Here is a 19,492-nt window from a genome sequence, read left to right on the forward strand (position 1 = left end):
CAATCCTTTATTCGATGCACCATGCATGTGTATGTACATATGCGCAATCCCTTGCTCCAAAAAACTCCTGACATAATTTGCCCATCCCCTAGCCTGCTAGATCATTCATGATCAGCAGCAGCAAAAAGCGATATGAGACTCGCAGCGTCACAAGTCTCCTCATCCTTCACCTACACTGCTTGATCCACAGACAGCTCATCTTGCTCCACCATCATCAATCTAGCATGATACAATTTAAGACGCAATCCATTTACCCTTGACTTATGTAGAACCCCATCCAAGTTAGCCAACTGATATGTACCATTCGGAAAACACTCTACTACCTTGAAAGGGCCTTCCCACTTAATTTGAAACTTCTTTTGGAAGGTGTTGTCCAGCTTACTGTTGTAGTGCAAAACCAAGTCATGCTTCTTGATACCCTTACTTTTGACCTTTTCATTTATCTTTGCCAAAGCCTTATCCTGCATTTGTCCATAATGCTCCAATGCGCTCATCCTATCCAACTGAACCTCGTGTAACCGCAAGAGCCTCTCTTTGAATGCATCACTAGGCGGCCCAAGCAAATTTTCTACAATCTTGACTGTAGGCAACTCCACTTCCACAGGCAATAATGCTTCCTTTCCATATACCAAAAGAAATGGAGTAAACCCTGTACCCGTCTTCACTGAAGTACGGTAAGCCCATAATGCACTAGGCAATTCCAAATCCCAATTCTTTCCTTCGTGCTCTGTCACTTTCGAGAGAATTTGCACCAACTCACCATTGAATCTTTCATTTAAGCCATTACACTGTGGGTAATAAGGAGTGGTATGCTGATGCCTAATCTTCATCTTTGCACATAAAAAGTCTAGCAGTTTAGCTCTAAATCCTGGCCCCTTATCTGAAAGTAGCTCCAATGGCACCCCAAACTTGCAACATATTTCATCATACACAAATTTTGCCACATCCTTTGCAGTGATCTGTTTTACTACTATAGTCTCTGCCCATCTAGAGAGATAGTCCACCGCAATCAAAATATAGCTTTTGCCCCTGCTTGTGATAGGTAACGGGCCTATTGCATCAATCCCCCACTTTTCAAACACATCAAACGCCATAATGGTTTTTCGTAGCTCTGGCTTCAACACTCTCTTCCCAAATGCTTGACACCTATTGCAAGACCTACACCAATGGTGAACATCCTTGTGCAAACTAGGCCATACATACCCCTCTTGCAAGATCTTATGCAAGGTGATCTTTAGAGAAAAATGTCCACCACATGCGCCTTCATGATTCTCTTCCAACACTCTATAAAGCTCCTCCCGCCAAGGTACACGTCTCAACACGAGATCAGCCCCCTTCATGTATAAGACATCACCAATCAATTTGTACCTGTATGCTCTACGCACAAAACCATACTTCTTAGACTTTTGAATCTCCTTTGGAATGATTCCTATTAGCAAAAACTCCTCTTCTTGAGCCAAATTTTCCCGACCATGGTAAAGAGGTAAGTTGGTCCTCAACACAAATAGCTCCCCAATCATGCCTTGAGCCGCTTCATGTGCCTCCCCATTTAGAGCACGTTCAATGTGTCTGATGCTCCATGCTTCATACTTTTTTAACAGGCCTTTAATTCTGAAACACATTTCCTTCAATGAGGTGTTCTTGCTCTTCCACACACCCAGCACTTGCTTCACCACTAACAAGGCATCACCTTTTATGCTCAACCTTCTAACCCCATGCTTCAAACAAATGTGTAATCCAGCTTCCAACGTAGCATATTCAGCCTCATTGTTACTATGCGCATCCAACTTGAACCCTCTCTTGCATACTAGCTTCCCCTCTGGATCATAAAGTGCTATACCCCCTGAAGTTGCATCATGGCTCTTTCTGTATGAACCATCAAAGAACAACACATGTGCATTGCCGATATGTGGCACTTCTTCAACTACCTTTCTCACCACCTCTTCCTTAACAATAAGGGGATTCTCCTTGTAGGTCAACAAATCAGCTAGGGTAGCCCTTGTACTGTCTTCCACTAGAAAAGAGAACTCAAACTCTTGCAGCTCAATTACCCATTTCTTCACCACATTTGACATGTTAGTGCCATTAATTAATTGTGTCAAAAAGGCATAACTCATCAAGAAAACAAAAGGTCGTGGTAGTAAGTAATGACGAAATCGTCGACAAGCAAATATTACACTAGCCATCACTAGCTCTACTTCCGAGAATTTTCTCTCTGCTACCAGCTTCACACGGCTTGCACAATACACTGGCCTCATATAATGGCTGCCCTTCCCCTTTTGCAATAGCATGGCTCCAATGGCATCATCACCTACTGATGGATTTACATAAAACACTTGCTCCCAATCAGGAGCCTGCATGGATGACAACCCCCCTAGCACCTCTTTCAACCCCTAACAGCCTGCATGGAAGAAGAATAATAGACTTAACCTTGTCTGGATCAGCCTCAATGCCATTTTCTGACACCATATGGCCCAATAACTTCACCCTTGGCTGTGCTAGATGACATTTCTTTGGATTTAGTTGTCCTCCACATTCATCATATCGAGCCAATACCATCTGCAACTTCTCATGGTGTTCAGCCCTACTGCTATAGACACAGAAGTCATCCATAAAAGCTTTAACACAACTACCAATGAATGGTTCCAACACCCAATTTTCTCTCTCTTGATAGAAGGAAGGTCAATTTGACAACCCAAACGGCAATACTGTATAGCAATAGCAGCACCATGGCGTAATAAAAGTTTTCTTTTTGCGGTCTTTAAGAGCAATCTTCAATTGAAAATAGCCTGAAAAACCATCACACACATTGTACCTCTCATAACCTACCACTGAATCCAAGATCTGATCGATGAATGGAAGGGGATATGGGTTCTTCTTAGTGGATGCATTTAAGGGTTTAAAATCTACACAAATTCTCCACTTCCCATCCTTCTTTCGACTGACTACAACTGGACTCACCCATTCTGTGGTCTCCACAGGGACTATGAACCCTGCCTTCAATTTGAGCTATCCTCCACCAGCAGGATGATAGTGATGCACGGGGCTCGACCTACACTCCAGCTCCACCTCTTCTCGCAAGGCTTCCATTTTCTCTTGACCCATCCTTCTTAGCCTTTGCCGCACTGGTTTAGCACCTTCTTTCAATTCTATATGCATCTCTTCACCCTTGAACCCTCTGATCTCTTCATATGAAGTAATGAACAAATCGGGAAAACTAGCCAGCATGTGCAAATATATCTCCTTCTCCATAGCTGAGAGGTCTCCGCTGATCATTTGTGTCATCAATTCCTGCTTCTTTGACAACTCAAATTTGGTTTGCATCAGCCCTTCAATCACTTCATAAGGCCCTTCACTTTCATCCTCAACTTCATTTGCAAATGCGATTAAACCAGACTCCTGGATTTCTTTATCCATCAAAAGAAATGCAACATCAGTATCCTCATCACTGCTGGTAGTGCTATCACTGTCCTCATCTGTCACCGTGGAAGAGTCTTCATCACTAGACCCATCCTCATCTTCATAAAGCTCCTCTAATCATTTCCTTGTGTCCATATTGTATAGCTTCTTGGCACCTGTCTTTCCATAGAGGCTAATCGTACCATGTCGCCAATCTTGAACATCTCCCACTGCACGTAGCCATGGTCTGCCCAGTATAATAGGATATGCTCCCAACCCTGCTGGCATCACATGAAAATCAACCACTGCCTTTGCATCATATGCTTCCACTTCTAAGCTCTTTACAACACCCAAATATTTTACTTTCTGATGGTTTGCCAATCTGATCCGGAAACCTGACACCCCAGCCACTGTGAGACCCATCTTCTCAACGCATGAGTGTGTTATGACGCATATTTGGGCTCCGCCATCCACATAACCTTGTCCCAAATTTTTCCTTTTATGCCAGTATTGGACAAATGTCTGGTAGCTCATCCATTTCCAACACCCTTACTGAACCTCTCTCTGGCTCTTTCTCCATTGGGTTAACCATCCTCTTCCACTGTCGCTTTATCTTAGGCACCATCTCTATAAGCTGTCCAAAAGTAACATCTGCCTTCCTGCTCGTCAGATCCTCCTTCAAGTCATATCTTAATTGCCCATCCCCTAGTGGAAAATCTGAAACATGAAACTTGCGACGAGCCCTCCTTTTTCTCTTGGCCTTGACATCCTCGCCTTTATGAATCTTTCCCTTCGTCTTACTAGGACCTGGGCCATTTCTTCCTTCCTTATCCTCTGTGGTCCTCTTCCCAATGGGCATCGCTAATGTATCCTCTATCTTTGATGCCTTTTTCAAGGTGACTACACTTAGCACTTTTGTCTTTCCCTTTTCCTCCTGGGTTAGTCCACTGGTTCCTTCATCTCCCTTAATTTCGATGCCATAATCATTTGACCTAGTTAATACATGTCTTGGAAATGGATACATGTCTCCCCCCATCCTTGGTGGCTTATCACAGTGCGAGCTGATGTGACCCAACTCCCCACAATTGTAACATGTGAGCGTCTACCTCCAAAACCTACCATTGCTTTGTCCAACACCATTCCTAGGCCTTTCTTCACCTCTTGGCTGATTTGCAAACCTCCCTCGACCTCGGTTATTTCCCACTTGACCTAGCATGTTTAGGCTGAGATTCTTCATCAAATCTACCACTTGCCTCATGTCTTGCCTTAGCCCATCATCTTGCACCAACGTAGTGACCACTGCTGGCATAACCTGAGTAGTAACAGGAACCGCTAGTTCGTGATGAACCCCTGGCATGCGACCTTGTAAAGAGTCCATAGGATGAAATTCAGACCTCATGGGCAAAGACTCCACCCCTAATTGGCTCATTTTCCTCAACTTCCACTCTTTGTTCCTTGCTACCTCCAATGCATCTTCATATGTCCTAGGCTTCTTTAGCTCCACTCTCCAACGTATATTCTCCCAAAGACCAGCCAAGAACCTGTCCTTCTTCATCATGTCAGGCAGGGGTACCTGTGGTGCTAAGGCCTTGCACATTCGCTCCCATGCCAATGAAAACTTACGTATGTACGCATCTACTGGCTCACCTTCTTTCTGCACCAAACCTTGTACTTCTTGCCACACTTTGTCAGGATCTTCTATCTTCACAAACTCCACTTCCAATCCATGCCCAACTCAATCTTACGGGTGGATCAGCCACACGCAACTCCTCTTCAAATGCTTTGGAACAAACTCGTGCATCACTCTTCAAACAGATCTGGAGAAGACGTAGCATCTGCGCAGGGTCATGAATCTGGTTGCTAATGCAGGCAGCCTCCATCTTTTCCAGAAAGTCTTCCACATCTTCATCACTTCTTCCATGAAACTCCGGATAAGAGAAATCCATGGCTACCCAAGTTTCAATGCTTTGAGAACCCCTTTGAACACACGTGCAAGAACCCAAAACTTTTACTGACTCAATTCTCAGAAACTTCAATGGAGCTCAACTTTAGATAAGGACAAACACATGCACATCAAATGAGTTTTCATAGTTGATCATCGGAATTACAACAGGCAAAGGACATTCCAGGATCTCTCTTGATCTTCTTGGCCCGAACATAAAGACTATGCACTGCTGGAAAAAAATCTTCCTGGACACATGAACATTTATCTGGATTCTCTGTGTTAAATGAAAAGGAGTGAATTGAGGTCCATTTTGATCATCCATTAAAGCTAACCATGAAGCTCCCAAAAAAGCACACCTATCTTATCCTCTGATTTTGCCAAAATTTCAGCAGCATAACAGCATAAATGGCTCAAAAGACCAAAAAACCAGCCATCACAATTTGGAAAAATTTTGACAGAGTTTCCCCAGAAGTAGAGAAGTAAGAACCCAAAATATAGACTGTATATGTATGCATAAACTGTCAACAATAGAACTCGAGCATCAAATAGGACTCACTAGTACATAGCCTATGGCGAGGTCACGAAAAGGGTGCTCCAGCTACCTGTATCACCGAAAGGATCTCTACATTTGAGAATCCCCCAGCTCAATAAAACCTCACGCTATCGACCCTCACACAAAGGCTTATGCAAATCTCGTATAGTCAAGTCTCAGAAATGGCTATCTTCCAGACCAAGTCTCAGAAATGGCTGGGACTGCCAAAAAAAACTAAGTATGGCTCCACAAAGGCGTACAATTGGAAGTTTCCACAAGTAACGTACAATCCAGCAGACAATGCGCTCAAACAGGCGCCAAATGATGCATACCCACAACAGCTGCAAGTGACACCACTGCTAGTATATCATTGTACTCTAGCTACCTGTACCTGTACCTGTCCCTGTAACTTGTAACCTGTAATCTGCAACCTGCAACCTATAATCCCGAATCGCGAAGCTTGAAGCTCGAAGCAGAAGGTACTCGAAGAAGATCCTCCGTGGGGGCGCCAAAAGAATGTGGTCGGGATGAAAACACACACAGCGCCTCTATAACGACCCAAAACACACTCTTGGGAAGATACACACACACACACTATGGGGCACCACTCGGCTTACACAACACACCTGGCCGAGATAGGGAACACACCTCTGGAGTGAGAAGAGAGAGACTATCCACTTTCCCACTCCACACAAACACACACACACACACTCAAACACCCAAAAAAATCAGCTCAAAAGAGGAGAATATCTGATTTTTAGATACAATTGAGCTTGGGCCAACACCAATGGCGCAAATAGCTCACACAATATGCGTAAAAGATACAAGATACAATCACAAATTGAAGCAGAAGCTTCGCTCATAGGAGAAACTTACATAGCCAAAATAGCAGAAAAAGAATGAGTAATTTGGCAAAAAGGACAGTGCCATCGCGTCCGGAATGGCCCAAAACCACAGTCTACAATGTCAAAGTGCTCAAATCCGACATCGGATGAGCAGTTTACGGCCAAAACAGGCTCCAAAAACCCCAAAAACACACCTGCAGTTGTTCCTCCTCTCTTCTCCACGTTTTTTCTGGTCTTCTCTCTATTTTTTCAGTTCCCACACTTAAATTTTTTAGTTGGGCACCCTTGGCCTTTTAGATGACCTCAAACGGACCCCGAAGAGGCCAAAAACTGACCTCGCAGTACATAGTAGTCACCTTTTTGCATCACCCGCACACCTGGCACTCAGCTTTTCCCAATAATGCATCCCGCAACCACGTGAATTAGCCCCAAAAATTGGTCCTCATGATGACCTTTCTGCATAAGTATCACAAGAAAACACCCACGTCGTGTCTGTACTTCTCCGCGTGCAAGTACTGACCCCATTCGACGTCCTGACGCCACTAGATGCCATCTAACGCACCTGCTTACCTCATGTCGTCGGCCCGTGGATAGCTTCCTCGAGAAGTTTTACACGCTACCAACTCCTCATTATTGTAGAAAAAACACACTGGTACTGGTAGTAGTGAAAATCGATGCACTATGTACATGGTGTCCTACCTGTACACATGTGCGCCCCACGTAACCACCTGGCTAAGGAAAATGGGCAATCCTTTATTCGATTCACCCTGCATGTGTATGTACATATGCGCAATCCCTTGCTCCAAAAAACTTCTGACAACGTGTGGACAAGCTTTAAAAATCATCTCTCAATCCAAGTCGCGGTCAAAAGCAGTCAACATATCAAATTGGTGTCTAATCATATACAAGCATATGATCAATCGCTAAAGTTAGACCAAGTTGAAATCTCTCATGTGAATGGGCTCTAACTAGCATAATTTGGTCAATATCAAGGCCACAAATGAATCTCTACAGCAAATCAGGGTCAAATGTGGTCAAGCGTATAATCCGCTACTGTCAAATTAGGCCAAAGAGAAATAATGTGTGTGAACTCACTCTAAATTTCATCAAATGAGTCAATCACTTCTTGAAAGTATCCTTGAGTAGTGATTGACTCATTTGATGCTCCCCACCCTATTACCTTTAGTTGTTGAGGCTAAACTTGTGAGTCGTGTATCCAAACTTGATCTTTGACTTTGATGTGCTCTTTCAATACTAACACTTTGTTACCACATCACAAAAGTCCCTTCCAAGTCTGGATCTTCTGTAGCTTGATCTCGTACTACCCTTGGATATATTGGAAAACTAGCACCCTTATTGACCAAAATATATATTAAGTGCAACCGGCTGGTATGGTCGACCTTGAGCTCAAACTCGATTCATGCAGCTCTATCACCCATGTCATGATGCGCTTCCTTGGCTTCAAATGCAGCACCACTTCAGGCAACAGATTATTAGATGTCGACACATAAATCTTGTGCACAATCAAGTACACTTTAAACTTCTTGCATGAAAAAACCAAAGCCATCACCCACTGCTCTGCTTCAGTGTAGATTATCTCCCAGGGACTTATCACTCTGCTCTCAAAGTAGATGGTTTTGCAGCTCCTTCCCTAAATTCTATAGGAACATGGCTCCAATAACAGCAGTACCTACCGTCATGGCAACATAAAAATCATCCTCTTGGTTTGGAAGACACACCATTGATAACTGACAAAGAATCTCTTTCACCCTATCAAAAGCCTCCTGTGCTTCTTTAGTCGACCCAAAACCATGAACCTGATGAATCATATTTTGAAGAGGAGCGAAAGCATCCAAAAATCCCATGACAAATACTTCAGCTTATGCACAAATGAAGCCAAACCTTGAGCACTTGACGAGGGTTCCATCAGCATTAGAGCTTTCATCTTCTCTCGATCAATCTCTATCCCATTCTCTGCGACACCACATGTCCCAACAATTGAGCACGAGGTTGCACCAATTTGCTCTTCTTGGGGTTCAATTGACCACCCTCCTTCTCAAGCCTTTGGAAACACGTTCTTAGCTTTAATAGATGATGTGACCTGAAATTGTAGCACTTGATAGCATCGATAAACACCCTGATAAGCATGCCAAGTATGGCCAGAATACCATGTTCATCCAATCCTGAAAAGTTTCATGTGTATTCACCAAGCCAAAGGGAATCCTACAATAGGAAAAACATCCCCATGGAGAAATGAATGTAGTCTTCAGTTGATCCTCAAGAGAAATACTTATCTGGAAATACCCAAAAAACCCATCCATAATTGAGTATCTTTCATGAGCGCTGCCTGGTTTAAGATTTCATCTTGAAATGGAAAAGGGTAGTTATTCTACTTTGTAGTAGCATTCAATGGCTTGTAATCAATGCACACCCTCCATTTTCCATTCTTCTTCAGGGTGATGACAACTAGTGAAACCCACTCCGACTCTTTTGTTGGATTACATCCAAAAGCTTGTTAATCTCTTGTTATAGGGATTCCTTTTGAAACTCCCCCAATCTTCTCATCTTCTACATCTTTGGCATATATCCCTGTTTGATTATAAACTTGTGCTCCACACCCTTCGTCCCTCATAGGTCCTTGTACTCCGTCATAAACAAATCAAGATAGGAAGAGCACATGTGAACATAACTCTCCTTTTCTTGTCTAGTCAGTTCCTCACTCAACATACCAACCACTTCCTCTGCACCTATACCATCAAGATGAGGCTGCATACCTTCTTTCGCATGAGGATCATCTAAGGTAACAACAAAAAAATCCGCATCAATATTCAACATGTCGTCATTGCTCTCCTCTTTCTCTGTACTGGTGTAGCCCTCATCGTAAGCCATCTCAGTCTCGTACTCATATCTTGTTGTCATATCATCTTTCCCTCCTCCCACCATAGGGTGGAAATGGTTCTCTTTGGCCTTTAGGTCCATCACTATCTATCTCCCCTTATCTTTCTTAGTCAAGGTGAACCCCCTACTCTTCAAGTCCTTCTTGGCCCCTATTGCAAGAAGCCATGGCCTTCCCAAATTGAAATTTCATGAGTTCACTGGAGTAGAGCATGATGATAGGTTAAGCGTTTTCACCTACTTTCATCACAAAAAATGAGGCACTCTATTCCCACCCTCACATCTTGAGCCATGCCCAAACACCTCGCTTTAGCATGGTTTTTCATCCTCATTCGCACATTCGACTTGGTCACTGCTTTGACACCTGCATCCCTCATAGCTGATTCTATCATGACACGAAAATGATCTCCTTTGTCGATTTCTGCTTGCACTTGCATGATTGCATCTTCTTCTTAATGATAGCATCCACAAGAGGGAGAATATATGATGGACTTCCTCCTCTTTAAGACATATTTTGCACAACATGCACATCACCCTTAACCCTTGGAAGTCTAGTGTTGACACTTATAGATCAATTCCTTCTTAGTTTGGGGACTTGAGGTTTGGAATTCAATGCCAACAGCCACCCAAATTTAATATTAGCCTTTTGACTTTGGAAATCACTCACCAGATCATATTCGGGATGACCTCGCCCAAGCTGAAAGTTGGCCTGCTTATTTTGTGACCTCTTCTCTTCTTGCTAGTCTATGGGTGCTCTCTACCTGCATAAACCTTCTCTTCTTGCTAGTCTATGGGTGCCCTCTACCTGCATACACCTTCTCCTTCCCTTTGCGAGATTTGGTTTCCTAGTCAGTCTATGTTTCCCTTTCACCTCTTGCCCTCTTGTTAGCCAAGACATGCATGTCCAGCTTGTCCACACCAATAATATTGAGTCTAGGGACCTTACCATTATGTGACGGATCTTGCGGTACCGAGTTCTCAATTGCCTGCTCCCTCACCATTGAACTACCCTTGCCCTCGACCTCTGCCAAACAATGGGTACATGCCTCATCTTTCCCTAGGAGGATGCAGACAATCCGAAGCATAATGACCTTCTTCTCCAAAGCTATAACATTGGCCAAGTAGTGGCCTAGACCTACCTCTTCCTCATCTTCGTTGTCACTTGTCCATCATGATTTAACCGCAACTCCTACATTTTCTCGGACAAATCATGGACCGTGCATACCCAATGCTATGGAACAAGATGTCATACCTTGATTTTCCTGATTCTCATCATAGACGTCATCACAAGGACTCTATGGTGGCCTATCATGCCTTGCTTGATCTTCTTCTTAATCTTTCTACTCTTGGATTGTGCAATTTCCACTGCACCATTGTATTTTTCTGGGCTTTCAAAGTTTACCTTTTCTTGCATCTTGGGATGAAAGCACACCATGAACTCGTCTAGCTTGAAGTATCCCCCATTAGCCAATTGCATGGCTACCGCCAACTCTGCCCAACATGCTTCAAAAGAATCAAGAAGCAGATTGAAATCCTCACTTACATCTTGCTTAAGAGCCTTTAGCTTCACATTCGTCTCAAGAGACATCTCTTTGCAAAAATCATACAGAAATTGCACCCATAGAGATGGTCATGCATGCCTCAACTCATGCTCCAAAGCTTTAAACCACACCTTGGCGTTCGATTGCATCACCAAGGAAAAAGTATGCATCTTGCTATCCTGGTTATGCATATTTAGTGATAGCATGAACAGGTCAAAATTTGCAATCCGCTCATCTCGATTCTCTGTGCGTGTGAAAATTGGTCCATAGCTTTGTGTCGCCATGCTTACCAATGTACAAAAGTATGCCGTTTTGTTAACCTAGAAGAAATCAGTGAGCTCCTCAATGGGGGCAGAGAGGGGGAATCAGGAACACACTCGAAATGCACACAGATTGCCTCTTTATAGCTCAAGGCATTCACATCACCCATGTCCTCTCAGAAACACATTCAAAAAGAGCAGATTACACTAGTAAACCATCGTCTATTTACACTCCAATGCACACATGCCTTCTTGTAAGATCACCAACCGTACACACGCAACATCACGGTTTGTCTCAACCCTTGCAACTCAAACAACTACTCTATCTCACTCTCTTTGCTCAAACACCACCGGTTGGAGGGGGCACACACATCCACACTACCAACACCATGGAACACGAGAAGAGCAGGAGAGAGATAAGGGGAGAATAGGAAAATGACACCAAAATGGGCAATAATGGGCTTGATCTTGCTTTAGAATACCATTTACAACACTTACAATGCCAAAACTATGGCTAGTTTTAAGAAATGCACCTCATGGGTTTGAGAGGCACACTCCTCTGTCTCAAAAAACCCCTTTGCAGGCTTCAATAGCTCCAAAAAACCATGTTTATGATTAAAAAACCTCTTTATAGAGGTGCCATCACATTTTTGGAAGCTATTTTATCATTGGTCCACTTGTTGGCTTGGTTTGGCATCTCTTGGAGGGCGGTGCCCCTTTGCTTTTCAAGCTTCCACTTCTCTCTCACTCTCTCGCTCAATTACTCGAGCACTAGCGATATTGCGGGAAAAGGGGGGGGGGGGGGGGGGGGGGGGGGGGGGGGGGGGGGGGTCCTCCTTCAATTATTAAAGGGGGGACGCCTTTGGGGAACCCGCATTTGTACAAGCCCTTACACGCATCACTAAATTTCCACCAATGTTCGACAGAAACACCACTTGCCTCCAATGCACACGGTAGGTCGCCCCCAACGCACCAGGAGCCGCCAAACAGCCACCCGATAAAGCCAATATAGCACCGGTGTTGTGCGCATGGGAGAGGAGAAGAGGAGATCTCCATTGGAGCTCCCTCTTTCTCCATTTGCTCCATTTGATTGACAATATGAGGGTCTCACCCCAGCCTTTATAGCTCGCTCCCATTGGTCCCCCTTTCGCATATGGGACCTTTGAAGGCCATGTGGCGGCCTACCAAGGCTTGATACCCTTGAGTTTTGAAACCTTCCATTATAGGATCCCCAAAAATCCATCTCTTATACCAATTCACGCTTTTCCCCATTTCCTACTGGACTACCAGATTCCCTTTTTGCAAAGCCATGATAAAAATCCACTTTGTTGATGGTTGTCCATAGAACCTCGTTGCATCTTGAACTTTTTGTGACCTCAAATACAACGAACCCCAACTTGAAAAAAAATGGGCTATCACCATCTCCCCGGTAACTGTTCTAAAGTTTAGTTGGACGTATTACAACATCAAACATGTCAAATCACTTGCCACTGTCCATTAAATTCAGCAAATCCAATGGGGAGGAAAGCTTTCTCATTCTAATCTCATGGGAACATCTAATCAAAAGCCTAACCAAAAAAGCTTTATGTAAGCTTAATAAAGATGTTGATTTCAAAACCCCCATATCTTGGTAGATATTTACCAAGAGTATACAAAAAGAAATCAAAAGCGTGGGCCCCACAATGACAAAGGCCCGGGATGAGCGTATGAAGCAGCTAAAGAATGAAGTGGCTCTATTATTTTTTTTAAATCGTTAAGTCAGCTTCCAAAGAAGAGCACAAGAGGTGGTTCAAAGTTAAATCTGATCTAGCAGACCATCAACTTGAGGAGGTCAAGAGAGCTAGGGATCGCCTAGGGTGCTCGAGAAAGAGACCTTCCTTCAGCCTGAGACCTCTAATCAATCGCACTTTTTTTGGGCCTTGAAAATGAAGAGGAATAGGGGCCCCAATTTCTTGTGGATGGGGTTGGGAATGATACATAGGACCAAGAAAAAATGGCCAAGATGATTCTTGAGCATCTGAGCCAAGTTATTGGCTAGCCAGAGACCTGCTCACAGGAGGTGGAAGAAGCCAGAGTCTTTTTGCTCGGTAGTGTCTGCAAGACAATTTCTTAGGCTGAATCCAACCTCCTTGAGAATTCCTTTTCAAAAGATGAATGCTCTCTTGCGTTGCAAGCTCTAGGAAAGGAGAAGTCTCTTTATTGGGACGAACTGACTATAGAGTTCTTCAGAGAATTATGGGTTGACCTCAAGGCCCGTATCACAAGTATGGCTAACCAAGAATTGCTAGACGGACCTATCCCAAAGATTTTATGCTACTCTCAGCTGAAGCATTGGTGCCCCATCTCTATGATGTCTATATCATATGAGATCATTTCCAAAGTTGTCACCCTTAGGATCTCCCATTGCTTGATAAAGCCATCTCCCTCTATCAGCATGGATTTATAAAAGGCAAGTCTATCTATGACAATATTTTGGCAGCAATGGTTGGAATTGAGTATGCTTCCTTCACTAAGAAAGAGTATATTTTACTACATCTAGACTTGGTCAAGGCCTATGACACAATTATGTGGTCATTCATAGAAGATGTCATGAAATCGTTGGGCGTTGGGTCTTGACTACGTCCGACTGATCCATACTCAAGGAGATGGTAGTCACTCTGAGATTTTGTTCAATGATAGGATTGTGGGCTCTTTCAAAGTCAAAAGATCTATCAAATAGGGGTGCCCTCTTGCCCCCTTGTTATTTTCCATCGGCTCGCACATGCTAATCACTATGCTTAAAGATTGTGCTGCGAGAGGGGAGATACAAGTGTTGGCCCTACCCCATAACAACTAGCTCTTGGCAAATTTATTTGCAGATGATTCACTCCTCTTTTTAAAAGCTTGCCCCCAAGTCTTTCAGAAGGCTCTTGAGATTTTGCAGATGTTTGTTGTTGCCTTAGGGTTCAAATGCAATATTGAAAATCAAGGATAATCTCTCTTTTGGAGGACAACTCATTCGACCCATCTTTTTGGACAGGAAGAATTTTCTCAAAAAAATAATTTTTTTGGCATCTAGAAGCCCCCTTGGGGGTGGGCTTAATAGACATACAAAGGTAAGATCAGGAGCATGATGAGAAGGTGAAGTATGTGCTTATGCATTTCCCGAGCCGAGTCAAAGTGATCAACTCCTTCATGATCCCTTACATTGCTTTACTAGCTGGCTCTTAAAAATAGCCAGATGTATCTGGAAAGAGTTTTTGAATTGATCAAAAGGTTTTTATGAAAAACTAACACCAAAGTCTCGACACCTTGGCAGTGGGCAAAATAGGATGTAGTCGCGAGACTAGTGGAGCAAGGTGGTGTTGTATCCTCAACCCTTCCGTTCATGCGGATGTTAGGAAATAGAAAGTCGCTAAGTAGATAATAGAGTAGCTTACTTAATGAAGAGAGACAATTTTTCACGCATGAGAGATTATAGAGTAGAGAGAGAGAGAGAGAGCATGTGATATTTCACCCAATGTGGGCTACATCCACGGGAAAAAATCCACTCAATGGATTTAGTAATTCAAACAATAAGTAGGTTAAGGATTATACCTTTAATAGAGCTCCCGCCTTGCTTCACTCTCACCACCTCACACCCAACTCATACCCAACTTCATAACAACACTCCACATTGCATTTTTGTGTGTAGAAAAGGCCTCCTTTGAGTACGTATAAAGTGATATCTCACCTCAATGTGCTTTGTCCTTGAGTGAAAGGCTAAATTCTTTGCAAGATGAATAGCGCTTTGATTGTCACTGTATAAGACGCAATTGTCTTACTTGTACCAAGATCCTCCAAGAATCTGTGAAGCCACAAAATCTCTTTGCTTTCTTCCGTCATTGCTACATATTCTGCTTTCGTGGTAGAAAGTGAGACCACTTTCTGCAGCTTTGAAGCCCAACTTACTGGTGTGCCTCCAATTGTGAATATGTAGCCAGTACTGCTCCTTTGAGTGTCACTTGCCATATGTGCATCATCATACCCTTGCAAGAAAATGTCAGTGCCTCCAAAATACAAAGCATTAGTCATTGTCCCCTTTAGATACGTAAGTATCCACTTCATAGCTTGCCAATGCTCTTTACGTGGATTAGTCATAAACGTACTCACAACTCTCATTGCATGTGCAATATCTAGCCTTGTCCAGACCATAGCATACATTAGCGAACCTACCGTTGTAGTAGATGGAACTTTAGACATATAGGGTATCTCCTCTTGTGTCTTTGGACACATATCCTTGGTTAGATTAAAGTGACTAGCCAAAGGTTTAGAAACCAATTTTGCATCTTTCATTGCAAACCTTTTAAGTACCTTCTTGATGTAATCCTCTTGAGATAGCTTTACTGTCTTTTTTGTTTTATCCCTTGATATCTTCATACCCAGTATCCTCTTTGTAGCACCTAAATCTTTCATTGAAAAAGATTTAGACAGCTCCTCTTTTAGGCCATTGATGTCCTGCATCTTAGCACTTGCAATCAATATGTCATCAACATACAACATTAGGATGATGAACTTCCCATCTCCCAAATTCTTTGTGTAGACACAGTGATCTGAGTTGCATCTTCTAAATCCGTGATCCAACATCCATCCATCGAACTTCAAGTACCATTGTCTTTATGCTTGCTTTAAACCATACAAGCTCTTCTTTAATCTACAAACTTTACCTTTTACTTCATATCCCTTTGGTTGAAGCATGTAAACTTCCTCCTCTAAGTCACCATGAAGGGAATGCTGTATTGACATCCATTTTCTCAAGATTAAAATCATGAGCAGCCATAAGGCTTAAGACAAGCTTAATTGAGTTCATTTTTACAGCAAAAGAAAATATTTCATTGAAGTCAATACCTTTGTTTTGAGAAAACCCTTTTACCACAAGCCTAAACTTGTACCTTTTCTTCCCACCTTCTTCTTCCTTCAACTTATACACCCATTTGTTCTACAGTGCCCACCTATCTTTAGGCAAGTCAAACAAATCCCATGTTTGGTTATGATGTAATGAGTTCATCTCCAGTTGTATGCTCTTCATCCATTCTTCTTCGGATTTGTGTTGCATAGCTTCTTCGTATGATTCTGGCTCTCCAAAATCTGAGACCAAGAGATGGTTGAAGAAAGGAACAAACCTTTTTGGAGATCTACTTGCTCTTGTGGATCTTCGGGGAATAGATTAAGGCTCTTTATTTGGTTGACGTTGTTTCACGTTGTCACTCTTTGCACTCCTTGAGTCTTCACCGTCCTCAAGCTCCATATACTCATCACCTGTTTCTTTTGTTTGTTTTCTTTTCAAGTAATTTTTCTACATATTTTGTTCGTTCAAAATTACATCCCTACTTCTAAAGCTTTTACTATCTTCAGGATTCCATAGGTGATACCCAAAGTCAACTTCTCCATAGACAATAAAGAAATACTTTTGAACTTTGCATCTAGCTTTGACCATCTTCAGGATTCCATAGGTGATACCCAAAGTCAACTTCTCCATAGCCAATAAAGAAACACTTTTTGGACTTTGCTTCTATCTATGTGCATGAAAGCCTCACACCCAAACACTCTGAGAAATGCATAATTCGTCGGTTTACCTGTTCATGCTCTTCTGGGAGTCCTCCATCCAATGCCATTGAGGGTGATCGATTGATCAAGTACACAGACGTACTTATTGCTTTCGTCCAAAGCTCAAGCGGTAGGCCTACATGTAGCCGCATGCTTTGTGCTCGCTCCATAATTGTTATGTTCATCCTTTTGGAAATGTCATTTTGTTGAGGTGTCATTGATGTTGTCCTTTGCCTCCAAATGCCATTGCTAACACAAAATCTTTCAAAATCTTAGCTGCAATATTCGCCTCCATTGTCACATTTAACTTTGGTATCTGCTTCATTCTCCACAAAATCTTTCCACCTTTAAAATATGAATTTTAATGTATTTCCGTCTAAAATTTTTACTTTTTAAAACCCCTCCTCTTGAACTCACGCTATACATTAATATGATTACATAGTGCACTCCCGGAGCTTCTGGAAGAGATAGTTTTCAAATCTACATCTTCCAGTGTTGATAGTTCTTGTCGTTGAACTTCTCGATCTTGAGCTTCCCTTCCTCCGTCATTACTCCCACTCAATTCAAGGAATCCTTTCATTCAGATACTTTAGCTACGAGAGTAGCTTACTTAATGGAAAGAGATAATTTTTCACACACGAGAGATAATAGAGTAGAGAGAGAGAGAGAGAGAGAGAGAGAGAGCGAGAGAGAGAGAGAGAGAGAGAACACGATATACGTGGTTCACCCAATATGGGTTACATCCACGGGAAATCATTTACTCAATGGCTTTAGTACTTCAAACAAGAAGTAGGTTACAAAGGGATTATACCCTTAATAGAGCTTCTGCTTTGCTTCACTCTCACCATACTCCACAATGCATTTTTATGTGTAGGAGAAGTCTCTTTTATAAGCCAAAAGGGCTACAGGGCTACCATCTCTCATGAGAGGCAGCCGTGTGTAGCCGCCCTTGTGTAAACAAGTCCAAGTTGGACTCTCCAATGCGCCCCATGTATGGCCGCCCTTAAGAAGACAAGTCCTCCTTGAATTCGGCCACCGGCCACTGACCATTGGCTACAAGCCAATCGAGCAACCTACCGACCGTTTTCTTACCACTTTTCGACCACCGTCCGATCATAATATTCCGACGAAAAAGAATATTCTTGCGAATGGCCGTGGAAATTTTGGTTTTTCGGTGAGTGCTTTTTCTTCACACACAATGGCTTCTCCTCATAACGGGGGCTTTACATATGTGCTTTTTTAATACTGAAAATTACAAGGGGTAAATCAGGCTCCATACTTAATAACAGAGGCCCCTTGTGCCAAGTTTGTGGTTTTGATCGCAAAACAAGACGGGACATAGGCTATTATGACGTACATTATGATGGATTTGGTGAAGCTCTACTATGAAGGGAGAGTGGAAGCGATCGAGGTCCGAACTGCTTACCCTCAGTGGGCCACATTGAGAATGAGCGGCATAATGGGTGAGTTGGCGCAAAAGTTCAACAAAGCTACAGAGGCTTTGAAGTGGGGGGATTTAACCAGATACTAAAAGAACTGTATAACATTCTGGTCCCCATGGCTATCCATAGCTGCTGGTATACGTTTGGACCCTTACTGGAGAGAGATTGCTAGAAAGGTGAATAACGCAGCGTCTTAACCCACTTGCGGGTTGACATCAGCTTGAACTGGAAAGAGGCAGACTTTGTGGCCGCTCAATTTCACCTTAAAGGTATGGAGAGGGTGCGGATTAGAAGAGCTTTGGAAAGGCTAGGCAACCTCTTAATACCCTTAAGTGTACCCAACTTTGAGTGGCCCACTTCCTCAAACCACACACCAAGGGCATAAATCTTCTCTTATAGACAAGGTAGACCGGTTCGCCCCCCTGAACAAATGGTGGGACAAGCAATGGTTGGAGGCTCTGTGGTTGGCATCTACTAAGAGCATTTGGGACCCTCAAACACCCTTCGCCATGAAGCCTTTTCTATGGAAGATGTTATGAGGGGCCTTGCCAACATGTGACAAGATCTTAGCTCAAGGATAGACTCCGATAGGTGTTCAGGTTGCAGAAGTGCTAGGGAGGATTTGACTCAGTTATTCCTAGAGTGCCCAAGGGTAAGAGACCTGGCAGGTAAGGTGTGCAAAATGATCCAAAGGACTTGGAAAGTTGGGTATTCCAAGAATGATCTGCTCCTTGGAGGGAAAGGGATGATAAGCTAATCGATTCTACTTTGTACTCAGATCGTTGAATTTTGCTTCTTCCACGATGTTTGGAAGGCCATGAATGGTTGAGTGTTCCTCCAGGAGCTCTCGGTAACCAACTACACAGAGATTATCCATGATAGCAAGCAAACTATTATTGGGATTGGAAAAAACAAGACTTACAACGAGTGGAATTGGATAACTCTTACTACCAAGTCTACATCAATGTGGTGTTTGCGGGGATGGGGCTTTCTCCTATGGATATAACTTCACATATTGTGAGATTTCCCCCAAAAAAAAAAGAAAAAAAACTTTCTAATGAAGAAAAG

The sequence above is a fragment of the Adiantum capillus-veneris genome, chromosome 28, assembly GCF_014529385.1.
Source record: "Adiantum capillus-veneris isolate H3 chromosome 28, ASM1452938v2, whole genome shotgun sequence".
NCBI classification, from domain to species: domain Eukaryota; kingdom Viridiplantae; phylum Streptophyta; class Polypodiopsida; order Polypodiales; family Pteridaceae; genus Adiantum; species Adiantum capillus-veneris.